General features: G+C 42.6%; 1 protein-coding gene across 4 annotated transcripts in view; it reads left to right on the forward strand.

Annotated features, from left to right (window-relative positions):
- The window catches only part of LOC126237536 (thiamine transporter 1-like), a 713,275-nt gene that overhangs the window by 245,238 nt on the left and 454,720 nt on the right, over window positions 1–13,317 (forward strand). The gene's annotated exons all lie outside the window — the stretch shown is intronic.

Below are 13,317 nucleotides of genomic sequence, written 5' to 3' on the forward strand. Positions count from 1 at the left end.
ACCAAATCATAGAAACTTAGTCTGTACACTTTGGTAACATTAAACTGTCACTGTAGTGCTTGATACTGTTAATGTTCATATCAGCTGAATTACAAAGAAAGCTGGTGCCGCCTCAGTTAACAATGAATGCCTACTGAGTAGCATATTAACTCATTACATTGGTATTTATTGGAGAACAGAAAATTTCGATCCTTGAATCTAGATATTCATATAATTTACAGAAAGAGTGATAAATGAGATATGTTTTTAATATTTGCATAAAATGATGGAAATTCCCAATTGATTGCTTCATGTTGCAAGGGACTATGTTGAATAGCTTATGCATCATGGTGCACAACTCCATTCTAAACCCTACACAAAGAGGAAAATCAACATGATAATTACCTTTGTGTTTTGTACTTTGAATTTAGTAAAACTAATTTAATTGTCAAAACCATAAATCATTCAGGAGTAAATATATTGGGAAGTTATTGTAAGAATTCCACCACATTTATAAAGACTTCTGCACAATGTGTGATTATCTACTTTACACAGTATTCTTATTACTTGATTCTGCAGAATAAATACTTTATTTACAGGTACTGTAGCTGCACTATTCCAGAAGAGTATTGCATAAGAGAACAAGGAGTGAAAAGATGCAGAATAAGCTGATACTTCTGTCTTTAGGTCAACACAATGAGAGGTGCTTCCAGTGACAAAAAATGCTGCATTGAGCTCCTTATTAGTTTATCTGTACTTTGACTTCACCCCAACGAATTTTATACAGTGTGTTTCACTTATCTACCATTAAAATCTACCTCTGGTACTAGCAGCTCATTTTTGTTTGGATTAAATCATGAAGTATGATTTCTTATGAAATTAAGATTTAAACTGTTTTCTGGAAACCAGTTGTTAGCCTTTTCAGCTATCATCTGATTGTAAAGATAATTTAATGCTAGTTCCATCAACTTGGTTCAAAATGGTAATATTCTTCTAGAAGCAACACCACAACCAGGAAACTTGCTACTTTTTAGTCAGTTTGTAAATTTTGTAATTGTAACAACAGAGGCTGTAGCGACAGCAGAGTGTTGTATCTAGAACCTTAGCATGCTCCACCAGCAGCTGCAGTTGGTGATATGCCAACATGGCACACAGTCGGAGTGGGAAGCTTCCTGGTTTGACCTACTGCCATCCGGCAACAGCCGGGCCTAGGTCACTGGCTCCTGCTAGAGATGCTTCTGCATGACAGAAATGTGATTTATTCTGCATGGTTAGCCCCAGAAATTTATATTTAAATCTGTCAAAGCCAGTCTGTCATTATCGAACAGCTGCGCTATCATGTCCAGTCTGTGCTAGAGTGTGCCATACTGATTACGCAGCATCTACTACTGCCACTGGCCTATAACCTTCAACTGATGCCACGAGGCTTCAAATTGCCAACTGGCACCTGAGCACCTGGGCTTTGGACAACTCTGCCCTCTGCCACTCCAGAGGTTTACGATACCAGTGGCTGGCCAACTTTACATGTTCTGAGACTCAAACTGGGGATTTTTTCACCCTGTGCTACGTGGCAAACTGCAGCCTGCTGTATGCTGAGTGACAGCAACCATTGCTGCGGCCATCCCATCCTGTTACCACTGGAAACTCTAGAAATACACTGACACGTTGGGGCAAGCACAGTAGGTGCTTGCTACAGCTGATGAGGCTGACACTGGGAGGTTGATGCACCATGAGATACCATGTTGATGTATGTGCTGTACTCACCAAGGATTGACACTTGTTGCATCAAAGACTGAATGGATGTAAATAAACAACAATAAAGTGGGTCTTCTAACCACAATCTGCCTTCTTCTCTTCCACTAGAGAATCACTGCCCACACCAAACTATCCTAGAAACCCCCCGTTCATAATCTGCTGCTAGGGGTAGAATTTTGGAAAATAGTGTTTGCTGGTGTTCCATGCAATATCTGTACGAGTAAATGTAATGCATCTGAATTTGGTTATAACAGGGTGTATTGTATGCTGCCTCTGTGCAGAAGTATTCATTGAATTTTGTGCCCAGTGATTTGAATGTGGCACTATTTTCACGTGAGCTATTTTCTGGGGTTTAGCCATCTTCCCATAATTTCTCTCTTAACATGGTAATTGAATTACTTCTTTGGTATAGTATTTTTTCCCCCTTGGAATATGTACATAACCAGTCAGTACATTGTATTAACATTTGACCATCATGACAATACAAACCATTAACTATTGTTTTTATAAAATATATATATATATATATATATATATATATATATATATATATATATATATATATATATATATATATAACAGAGGGAAACATTCCACGTGGAAAAAATATATCTAAAAAGAAAGAAAGATGATGAGACTTACCAAACAAAAGCGCTGGCAGGTCGATAGACACACAAACAAACAAACACAAATATACACACAAAATTCAAGCTTTCGCAACAAACTGTTGCCTCATCAGGAAAGAGGGAAGGAGAGGGAAAGACGAAAGGATGTGGGTTTTAAGGGAGAGGGTAAGGAGTCATTCCAATCCCGGGAGCGGAAAGACTTACCTTAGGGGGAAAAAAGGACAGGTATACACTCGCACACACACACATATCCATCCACACATACAGACACAAGCTTGTGTCTGTATGTGTGGATGGATATGTGTGTGTGTGCGAGTGTATACCTGTCCTTTTTTCCCCCTAAGGTAAGTCTTTCCGCTCCCGGGATTGGAATGACTCCTTACCCTCTCCCTTAAAACCCACATCCTTTCGTCTTTCCCTCTCCTTCCCTCTTTCCTGATGAGGCAACAGTTTGTTGCGAAAGCTTGAATTTTGTGTGTATATTTGTGTTTGTTTGTTTGTGTGTCTATCGACCTGCCAGCGCTTTTGTTTGGTAAGTCTCATCATCTTTCTTTCTTTTTAGATATATATATATATATATATATATATATATATATATATATATATATATATATATATATATATATATATATATGATGTGACTTACCAAACGAAAGCGCTGGCACGTCGATAGACACACAAACATACACACAAAATTGAAGCTTTCGCAACAAACTGTTGCCTCATCAGGAAAGAGGGAAGGATAGGGAAAGACGAAAGGATGTGGGTTTTAAGGGAGAGGGTAAGGAGTCATTCCAATTCCGGGAGCGGAAAGACTTATCTTAGGGGGGAAAAAAGGACGGGTATACACTCGCGCACACACACACATATCCATCCACACATATACAGACACAAGCAGACATATTTAAAGACAAAGAGTTTGGGCAGAGATGTCAGTCGAGGCAGAAGTGCAGAGGCAAAGATGTTGTTGAATGACAGGTGAGGTATGAGTGGCGGCAACTTGAAATTAGCGGAGATTGAGGCCTGGTGGATAACGGGAAGAGAGGATATATTGAAGAGCAAGTTCCCATCTCCGGAGTTCGGATAGGTTGGTGTTAGTGGGAAGTATCCAGATAACCCGGACGGTGTAACACTGTGCCAAGATGAGCTGGCCGTGCACCAAGGCATGTTTAGCCACAGGGTGATCCTCATTACCAACAAACACTGTCTGCCTGTGTCCATTCATGCAAATGGACAGTTTGTTGCTGGTCATTCCCACATAGAATGCATCACAGTGTAGGCAGGTCAGTTGGTAGATCACGTGGGTGCTTTCACACGTGGCTCTGCCTTTGATCGTGTACACCTTCCGGGTTACAGGACTGGAGTAGGTGGTGGTGGGAGGGTGCATGGGACAGGTTTTACACCGGGGGCGGTTACAAGGGTAGGAGCCAGAGGGTAGGGAAGGTGGTTTGGGGATGTCATAGGGATGAACTAAGAGGTTACGAAGGTTAGGTGGACGGCAGAAAGACACTCTTGGTGGAGTGGGGAGGATTTCATGAAGGATGGATCTCATTTCAGGGCAGGATTTGGGGAAGTCGTATCCCTGCTGGAGAGCCACATTCAGAATCTGATCCAGTCCCGGAAAGTATCCTGTCACAAGTGGGGCACTTTTGTGGTTCTTCTGTGGGAGGTTCTGGGTTTGAGAGGATGAGGAAGTGGCTCTGGTTATTTGGCTCTGTACCAGGTCGGGAGGGTAGTTGCGGGATGAGAAAGCTGTTGTCAGGTTGTTGGTGTAATGGTTCAGGGATTCCGGACTGGAGCAGATTCGTTTGCCACGAAGACCTAGGCTGTAGGGAAGGGACCGTTTGATGTGGAATGGGTGGCAGCTGTCGTAATGGAGGTACTGTTGCTTGTTGGTGGGTTTGATGTGGACGGACGTGTGAAGCTGGCCATTGGACAGGTGGAGGTCAACATCAAGGAAAGTGGCATGGGATTTGGAGTAGGACCAGGTGAATCTGATGGAACCAAAGGAGCTGAGGTTGGAGAGGAAATTCTGGAGTTCTTCTTCACTGTGAGTCCAGATCATGAAGATGTCATCAATAAATCTGTACCAAACTTTGGGTTGGCTGGCCTGGGTAACCAAGAAGGCTTCCTCTAAGCGACCCATGAATAGGTTGGCGTATGAGGGGGCCATCCTGGTACCCATGGCTGTTCCCTTTAATTGTTGGTATGTCTGGCCTTCAAAAGTGAAGAAGTTGTTGGTCAGGATGAAGCTGACTAAGGTAATGAGGAAAGAGGTTTTAGGTAGGGTGGCAGGTGATCGGCGTGAAAGGAACTGCTCCATCGCAGCGAGGCCCTGGACATGCGGGATATTTGTGTATAAGGAAGTGTCATCAATGGTTAGAAGGATGGTTTTCGGGGGTAACGGATTGGGTAAGGATTCCAGGCGTTCGAGGAAGTGGTTGGTGTCTTTGATGAAGGATGGGAGACTGCATGTAATGGGTTGAAGGTGTTGATCTACGTAGGCGGAGATACATTCTGTGGGGGATTGGTAACTAGCTACAATGGGGTGGCCGGGATGATTGGGTTTGTGAATTTTAGGAAGAAGGTAAAAGGTAGGGGTGCGGGGTGTTGGTGGGGTCAGGAGGTTGATGGAGTCAGGTGAAAGGTTTTGTAGTGGGCCTAAGGTTCTGAGGATTCCTTGAAGCTCTGCCTGGACATCAGGAATGGGATTACCTTGGCAAACTTTGTATGTGGTAACTTCCTGGCAGATTAAAACTGTGTGCCCGACCGAGACTCGAACTCGGGACCTTTGCCTTTCGCGGGCAAGTGCTCTACCAACTGAGCTACCGAAGCACGACTCACGCCCGGTACTCACAGCTTTACTTCTGCCAGTACCTCGTCTCCTACCTTCCAAACTTTACAGAAGCTCTCCTGCGAAACTTGCAGAACTAGCACTCCCGAAAGAAAGGATATTGCGGAGACATGGCTTAGCCACAGCCTGGGGGATGTTTCCAGAATGGACACACACACACACACACACACACACACACACATATCCATCTGCACATACACAGACACAAGCAGACATGTTTTGTCATGGTTCTGTTCCTTTTTGTTTTTTCCTTACAGTCTATTTCAAACAATGTAAAATTGAGAGTGGAATGATGAAATATTATGAAAATGACAGATTGCTACTCACCATATAGGGGAGTAGTAGAGTTACAGACAGGCGCAACAAAAAAAGACTGCTATACATTTAAGCTTTTGGGTAAAAGGGATTCTTCTAAAGTAGAACACACACACACACACACACACACACACACACACACACACACAAAACTACAACTCTGAAACACAAAATGACTTTATCTGGCCACTAGGTCCGGCCTCAGTGGCCAGAGACAGTACCCTTTTTGTGTGTGTGTGTGTGTGTGTGTGTGTGTGTGTGTGTGTGTGTGTTTCATAATTTGGAAGAAAGCCTTTTGGCTGCAAGCTCAGAAGTATAGCAGCCTGCGACTTAGTGTCTTCTTTATATAGTGAGCAGCAATCTGTCCTTTCCATTATACTGTTGTTAATATATATATTACTCACTTTTGCAGCAGTGTGAGTTTCAAGATGAGGCAAAACTTCTGTGTTTTGTGTTGTAAAGGAACATATAAAAAAGAATTCAGCATTTTTGATGTCATTGCTACTCTCATTTTCAGTTGGTGGCTTGTTCACGAGTTTTTGGAGACTATTTTTGTAACCATTGACAGCCTTTACATATGACCAGAATTCCTGCTACAGCAGTTGTCGAAAGCGGCATCCATTGCTCTCTTCACAACTAAACACATTTCATGCAAGATCTCTCTATCTATAGTCCTATGCTTCGTTTTTTCATTTTACATCTGCTATGTAGTCGTCTGTGTCTTTAGAAGTTGCTTTACACTGACTGTGTACCAGGGAGTGTGTCTGCCATCATGAACAGTTTCACTAGGTACATAACTATCAAGTGCCTTATGGTGTTGTGAGAAGCGGGCGGGGGAGGGGGGGGGGGGGGGGGAAGAGAGAGATAGAGAGAGAGAGAGAGTGTGTGTGCACAGTTTTACTATCACGAAGCTGTGGGTTGATAGGTATATGATTCCAAATGGTCTTTTAAAGTACCTACTGCTCTAATACAACTTTTAATAAATGCAGAGATACAGTTACATACTATGTTAGATGTATTTAAATAATTGTGTGGATCTGGGATGTGAGAGTGCTGATATGTGGATGTATTCAGTAACAGTGCTAATATTGATATCTAGTATAATTAGCAGTTGTATTACTATGAGTACTAACATCCTCTACATTACATAACTAACAAATGGCTAGAATATGTCTATAAATAATGTAAGCAGGCAGACAATGTAATATGTTAAAGTATGGAACTTCACTTCAACAGGTATCGCTCTCTTCATTTCATGTCTAGGGGATATCAATTAGTTCATTGTATCATTTTTGTATACAAAATTCAGACAAAAAGTTGTAGATACACTTTTGGGGTAGCACTTGTGCAAACAGTGATTGTGTGTGTCATTCTGTCATGCCCAAAGACCAGCAATTAGTAATTTATTTACGTTTTGTTTGTACAGTACAGAATAAAAATGTTTGAGCATAAATTAATTTTCATAATTGCAAATTACTGTAACAAGTACATAAAAATCTTAAAAATGAAACTTATTATTTTATATCAACTTAAACAAACTGTGTCTTGCACTTTCTTTGTGCGTAGGAAATGTAATAACCTTACTTTGTATCAAGTGTTTCAGAGAGAGGAGATGATGATGATGATGATGATGATGATGTAAATGAATTGTACAGGAGGAGTCACAGCAAAAAAATTTTGCAGTACGAATGGAAGTGTGTAATGTTGTATGCAGTAAAGAGTTTCAATGTTACATGCGTGTAGGGATATGTGATAATCAAAAAAATATTGAATTTAGTTGTTGAAATTAAATCAGAAAGCGCTAGTTCCACATTGCAATCTGGTTTCGCAGGACAGAGCGGATCAGGTTGTGGAAAGGGGCCCAAATCAATTGCTGCTAGTTGCACAAACGTACAAACGTTATTTGCTAAAAATTTTTAATCATAACTGTCCTTAAAAGAATTCAGGAACAATACGGCTGAAGGCCAGAACACAGGTTATTAAAATTGTGTTAAGTAATGCACACCGCTGAAGGCCTTATCTTAAAATCTTTCACATAAGGTTTGGCTGAAGGCCACATACAGAACATTAAAACAAAATAATACATGGCTAAAGCCTTGCACAGTACTTGAGACAAAAGAAAATGAAAATTCCAAACAACAGAACAGTGGTGCTCAGAAGTGTTCCAATGATCGGCCTGGGGAGGAAACTCTAACAACAGGTTAGGTGAGACAGGCAGCCAAGCATAACACTGAATAATCGGGTGGCAGTACGACCTAGGGACAGCTGAGGAACCAACCAACAACCTAATCAATTCGCTTCCACCCAGCCAACAGCACGGCGGCCGAAAATATCAGCGAGGACGAAGATCGCAGCAGCACTACATCTAGATAACTGGCATCTAAGCACAGTCAAGGCACAATAATCACTCAGAGAGAGAGAGAGAGAGAGAGAGAGAGAGAGAGAGAGAGAGAACATCAGCAAGCTGTCAAACTACATGCCATGCCGGACGACATCAACAAGGTGAGGCAAACACACTATTAAGTTACGATCATTCGCATAATTAAACACCATACAGGAAGATGGCCGCAAAATTTGCTGACTCCAGCACACCATACGTTGCTGCTTGCGGGAATGGCCCAGGAAGCAATAACCGGCAATGAACGAAGTGATGTCACAGCAGTGGAAGTTCCGTAACAGGTTAACTGATTACTCAACTCCAGTATCCAGGTTCGGTGGGTAACGAACTTCGCAGCTCTCGCAGCTCGAGCCTCAAAACTGACTGTGCATGCACGCCGCCAGCGGCCCCGGCATTACCACATGCTGCGGAGACTTCCTCGCTGCTCTGTCGCAACTGACCAACTGCCTACTCCAGTACACATACAGCTTTCATCTGCCCAATGAAAATCACAGAAGCTACACACAATTCCACGTAAACACTTGCACCAAGAACTCCGACAATCCTAAAACCAATCACCGTGGAACACCAAGGAGAAATGATAAGTCACACACATAGTGTTTCCTAAGCGGTCGGTGACCAAATACCCATCGTCTGATGAGATGACCGACCGAACGACCGACCGAGGTCATCCCCACTCAAATTATGAGTGTCGGCAACGGTTGGGTGAGTCTTGGCTGGCTGGAGCTCGCTGCAGCTCCAACCCGACTCAACTCGATGTCCATTCAGAACTCGAAGACACAGCGACCCAGGCACACTGGCTGGGACCCAAACTTGCCTATCGGTGACGACATCTCTGCACGAGGAAGGAACCGACCCACGTCTGGCAAGATGACCAACTGACGAGACACAGAAACGGTTAAAAGACCGAATACATGTTGCTCAACGAGACGACCAACCGGGGGTCGTTCCCGCTCCAATCTCCTTCCGTCGGACAGTTCACGTGTGTGGCCAGTGTTTGTCAAGTACTGGCTGTCTGTGCCTCACTGGCACTCCGTCCCCGACTGAACTTGCGAAACACAACGAACCGGAAATACTAGCGTTCGCTTCAAAGATAATGCAACAGTGCTCTTATTGATAAGCCCTGCTGCTGCTGCCGCCTCTCAGGGGCAGGTAAGACAGGAACTTAGTGACGCCAGTAAATCGAATAAGAAAATGAGGTGGCAGTACCGTAAAGAGAAGATGACAACATTAAACGGCTTGAACATGAGCCACGCACAGCTCACACACGTTTGCAAAACGATAAAAATCCAAGCTGTTTACATAATGACTATAGTCAACAATTGTTGAGAGCATCAATTCAATACGATTAGTACAAAATATGTTTCACTTCCTGCTCTTGAATAATTTTAAATATGTTGCAACAAACTTGTTGTTTTGGTTACAGATAAATTCTGTATGAATTCAACAAAAGCAGGAGCATTGCAATATGCACTCAAGCTTAGAGGGTCATGAGCTGCAAACAAACTGGTCGTGTGTGAATGAGTTTGTTGAGTTTTTATGAGCTACACCAGATAACTTTCGTATATAAACCATGAAGGAACATGCTGACAACCAACCATCCAGTCACTACTCAGGTGGAGAGAGAGAGAGAGAGAGAGAGAGAGAGAGAGAGAGAGAGTGGTGGCACTGTTATATGTAATAATTTAGGCTGCTGTTAGAAACAGAGATGATAATGTTGCAAATTTGTATCATTTAGGATGGACTCAGATTTGGAGTGTTCCAATAATGAGTAGTTTTTGCTTTTGAGTTGGATGCTATTGTTGTTTAAATGAGGTGATGTTTCAAGCAGACAAGGGTTGGTGCTGATGTGATGTGTGGTATTTTATGTATGCTAGTGTTTTAGTGTTTTTCTTGAATCTCGTGTCAACTGATCAACCTGCCGAACTTGTGTGGAATCACAACATGATGTGGCTCAAACATTTAATCTTGTGTGCACCTGTATAGTGTGCGGGTTTTCATATATTGCTAGTGTGAGGTAATGTCCACACAATGTTGTTATCAGTCATGAAAGATATGTTAACAGCTTTGTGTTTAAAGACATTGACAATTTGATATGAAATATCACCCATAAAGGGGCTGTGTGGATGGTTTTATTCTCATTGAGTTTTTCGTGGTGTGGATGCCTCAGCATTATTGATTGTTTTATTGTGTGTATTGTAGAGCTACTATAACCATTTGCATTGGCTGTTTGTTTCCCTTTTTATTTCTTGTGTAAACGTAAGTTTGTGAAGTGGTATTTACACAGCACTTTTTACCAGATACTAGAATGCTGCCGTCTTTGGGCTGTGGGGTGACAAGAAGAGTTGTAAGTTTTTGAAAACAGCCACAAATCATGCTTTGTATTTTTTATTGACCACTTTTGCTCTTCAAATGAACAAGAACATCGCCAGTACATACAGATTAACGTTGGCTGACAGCATTAAAAATTGTGTTTAAAATTGGCTGATGGCTCTAAAGATTAAAGCTACTGTACTACAGTACCTAAACTTACATTTAAAGTACTTTAAACATCCTTTAAACGTAAGTCTAGGTACTTTAGTACAACCAGTTTAATCATTAGAGCTGTCAACCAACTTTAAACTGTATATTTGGATGATTTTCTTGTTCATTTGATGAGCAAAATTGTTCAATAAAAGACATGACTTGTGGCTGTTTTAAAACTTGGGTTTAACTGGAGTTCCCCCTGCGTGCAGTGCCAGCTCTTTCTAAAGAAGAGTTTTGGTTGGTAATGTGTGTTGTAGGTTTCCTAATAACTGCAAATTGTTGTTTATTATCCATTATTCTAACGGTAATATATAGCAAGTCATCTATTTGTAGCTCTACAGTGAAAATTGTTTGACAGTTGGTTTATTCACTGATATCACCTTTAGTGCCATTCATTAAAATTACAGCATCATCTGCATGGTTACAGAAGCAAATAATGTTTTTTGAGGATGTGGTGGTGAGAATTAAGGCTCTTATCTTCTAAGTTCTTTATGAATATTTCAGCCAAGCCATGTTTTTGCTTGTAGAATTTATTGATGAATTTAAGTAGAATTGTGTGAGAATGTGAATTCTAGCAGGTCCAACACTTCCATAATGTTTGTGAGATCTATTTTTCACAATAATGAAACAATGGAAACTCCAGGTTGGAACATCAATAATGTAAGGAAAAGGATATATTGCTACTTACCATAAAGATGAAGCATTAAGTTGCAGACAGGCACATTTAAAAGACACTTAAACAGTAGCTTTTGGGCACATATTCACCAGAAAAAGAAAGAGAAAGAGAAAGAGAAACACACACCATTCGTTTACTCAAGCAGGCACACATCATGCACACGACTGCCAACTCCAGCATCTGGGACTAAAATGCAGCTTTCACATGGAATGGAACCAGCAATGTGGAGGAGTTGGGTAAGGTGAAAGAATGGCACTATATGGTTGGGGCGAAAGGGGAGCGCTGTCTGCTGAAGTGTGTAGGGCCAACAGATGCAGAATTACGAGGTTGTGCGTCATGAGGTGGGAAAAAGTAGAGGAGTGGTGAAAGTTGGGCAGTGGCGTTGGCAGAGAGAAGCATAAAGAGGGTGAGAAACAAAAATAGGGAGGAAGTGGTAGGACAGAGGGAGGTGGAAACTGTTGGGTGGAAGGTGTTGGCACAGTATGTTCGAGGTCAGGATGATTTTGGGAGCGGAGGATGCGAGGATAACTCCCATCTGCGCAATTCAGAAAAGCTGGTGGTGGAGGGGATGATCTGGATAACTTGGGTAGTGAAGCAGCCATTGAAATCGAGCATGTTATATTCAGCTGCATGTTGTGCCACAGGGTGGTCTACTTTGCTCGTGGCCATAGTTTGGCGGTGGCCATTTATCCTGGTGGACTGCTGATTGGTAGTCATACAAATATAAAAAGCTGTGCAATGATTGCAGTAGAGTGGGTATGTGACATGGCTGCTTTCACAGGTATCCTGGCCTCTGATGGGGTAGGGTAAGCCTGTCACAAGACTGGAATAGGAAGTGCTGGGTGGATGGATTGGCCACATCTTGCACCTGGATCTTCCATAGGAGTGTGATCCTTGTGCATGAGGTTGAGATTGAGAGTCGTATAAGGATGGACTAGAATGTTGTGAAGGTTGGGTGGGCAATGGAACATCTTCAGTTGGATGTACTTAATTTCAAGGCATGGTAATAGGTAAAGGAAGCCCTGGCCTCTCCACCAAATACAGAGCCAAAACATACCCGTAATACTGTTGTTAACCTTTCCACCAGAACCCTCAGCTCCATGGAAGTTTCAGTCCTATCCTATGTCCTCACTTTTGAGCTCTACACCCAAATTTAACCGAGCTGGACTTTTCAGGAGCCCACTCAACCAAAACCCTCAGCACCACAGGAGTTTCAGTCCTATCCAATGTCCTCACTTTTGAGTTCTACGCCCAAATTTAACCGAGCTGGACTTCTCAGGAGCCTACTCAACCAAAGCCAACCTATTCCAGTTCATACCACTATCCAATCATGATCGTTCCCATCCTCCCACCTAACCACATGCTATTCACTTGCAGGAATTCCTTACCTCTTGGCCTCACCATCCTTTCCCAGGTCCCTTCCTCAGAACAACCCTTCGGCAGAAGAAAGAATAGCCTTACAAAACAAATCCTGACCTGATAATCCTACCCGCAGACAAAGTTTCCACCACTGTCGTTATGAATGGCGGTGACTACTTGGCAGAAGGCTTCTGCCAATTATCTGACTGCACCTATAAACTATGCCAGAGTGATCTCATCCCAGAAGTCCTATACAACTTCGAATCCTTGCTGAAAAGTCTTAGCCCCTTCCCGGAACCTCTCCCCTGAATCCATTTCCCTGCTCGCCCCTGTGACACTCTGCACAGCCACCTTCTACATGCTCCCCAAAATCCACAAACCCAACAATCCTGGATTCTCCATTGTGGCTGGTTGTTATGCCCCCTCTAAAAGAATTTCGGCCCTCATTGATCAACACTAGCAGCAATTGCCTGTAATCTAGCCTGCCATGTCAAGGATACCAACCACTTCCTTCACTAACCCTCCAGCATCCCCTTTGCCTCCTGGATTCATACTCATCACTGTTGATGCCACCTCTCCATGCATCAACATCATTCATGCCCATGGTCTTACCACTAGTACACACTGACTTTCACTACATCTTTCAGACTCCAACCCCACTACCTCAGACATCTTACTAACTTTATCCTAACTCACAACTACTACTTCTTTGAAGGTAAGGTATACAGACACATCCACAGCACAGCCATCTGCAAATACATGGCACTCTCCTATGCCAACCTGTTTAGGGGCCATCTGGAGAAGACTTTCATAGCCTCCCGAAATCTCA

The sequence above is a fragment of the Schistocerca nitens genome, chromosome 2 (assembly GCF_023898315.1).
Source record: "Schistocerca nitens isolate TAMUIC-IGC-003100 chromosome 2, iqSchNite1.1, whole genome shotgun sequence".
Classification (NCBI taxonomy): domain Eukaryota; kingdom Metazoa; phylum Arthropoda; class Insecta; order Orthoptera; family Acrididae; genus Schistocerca; species Schistocerca nitens.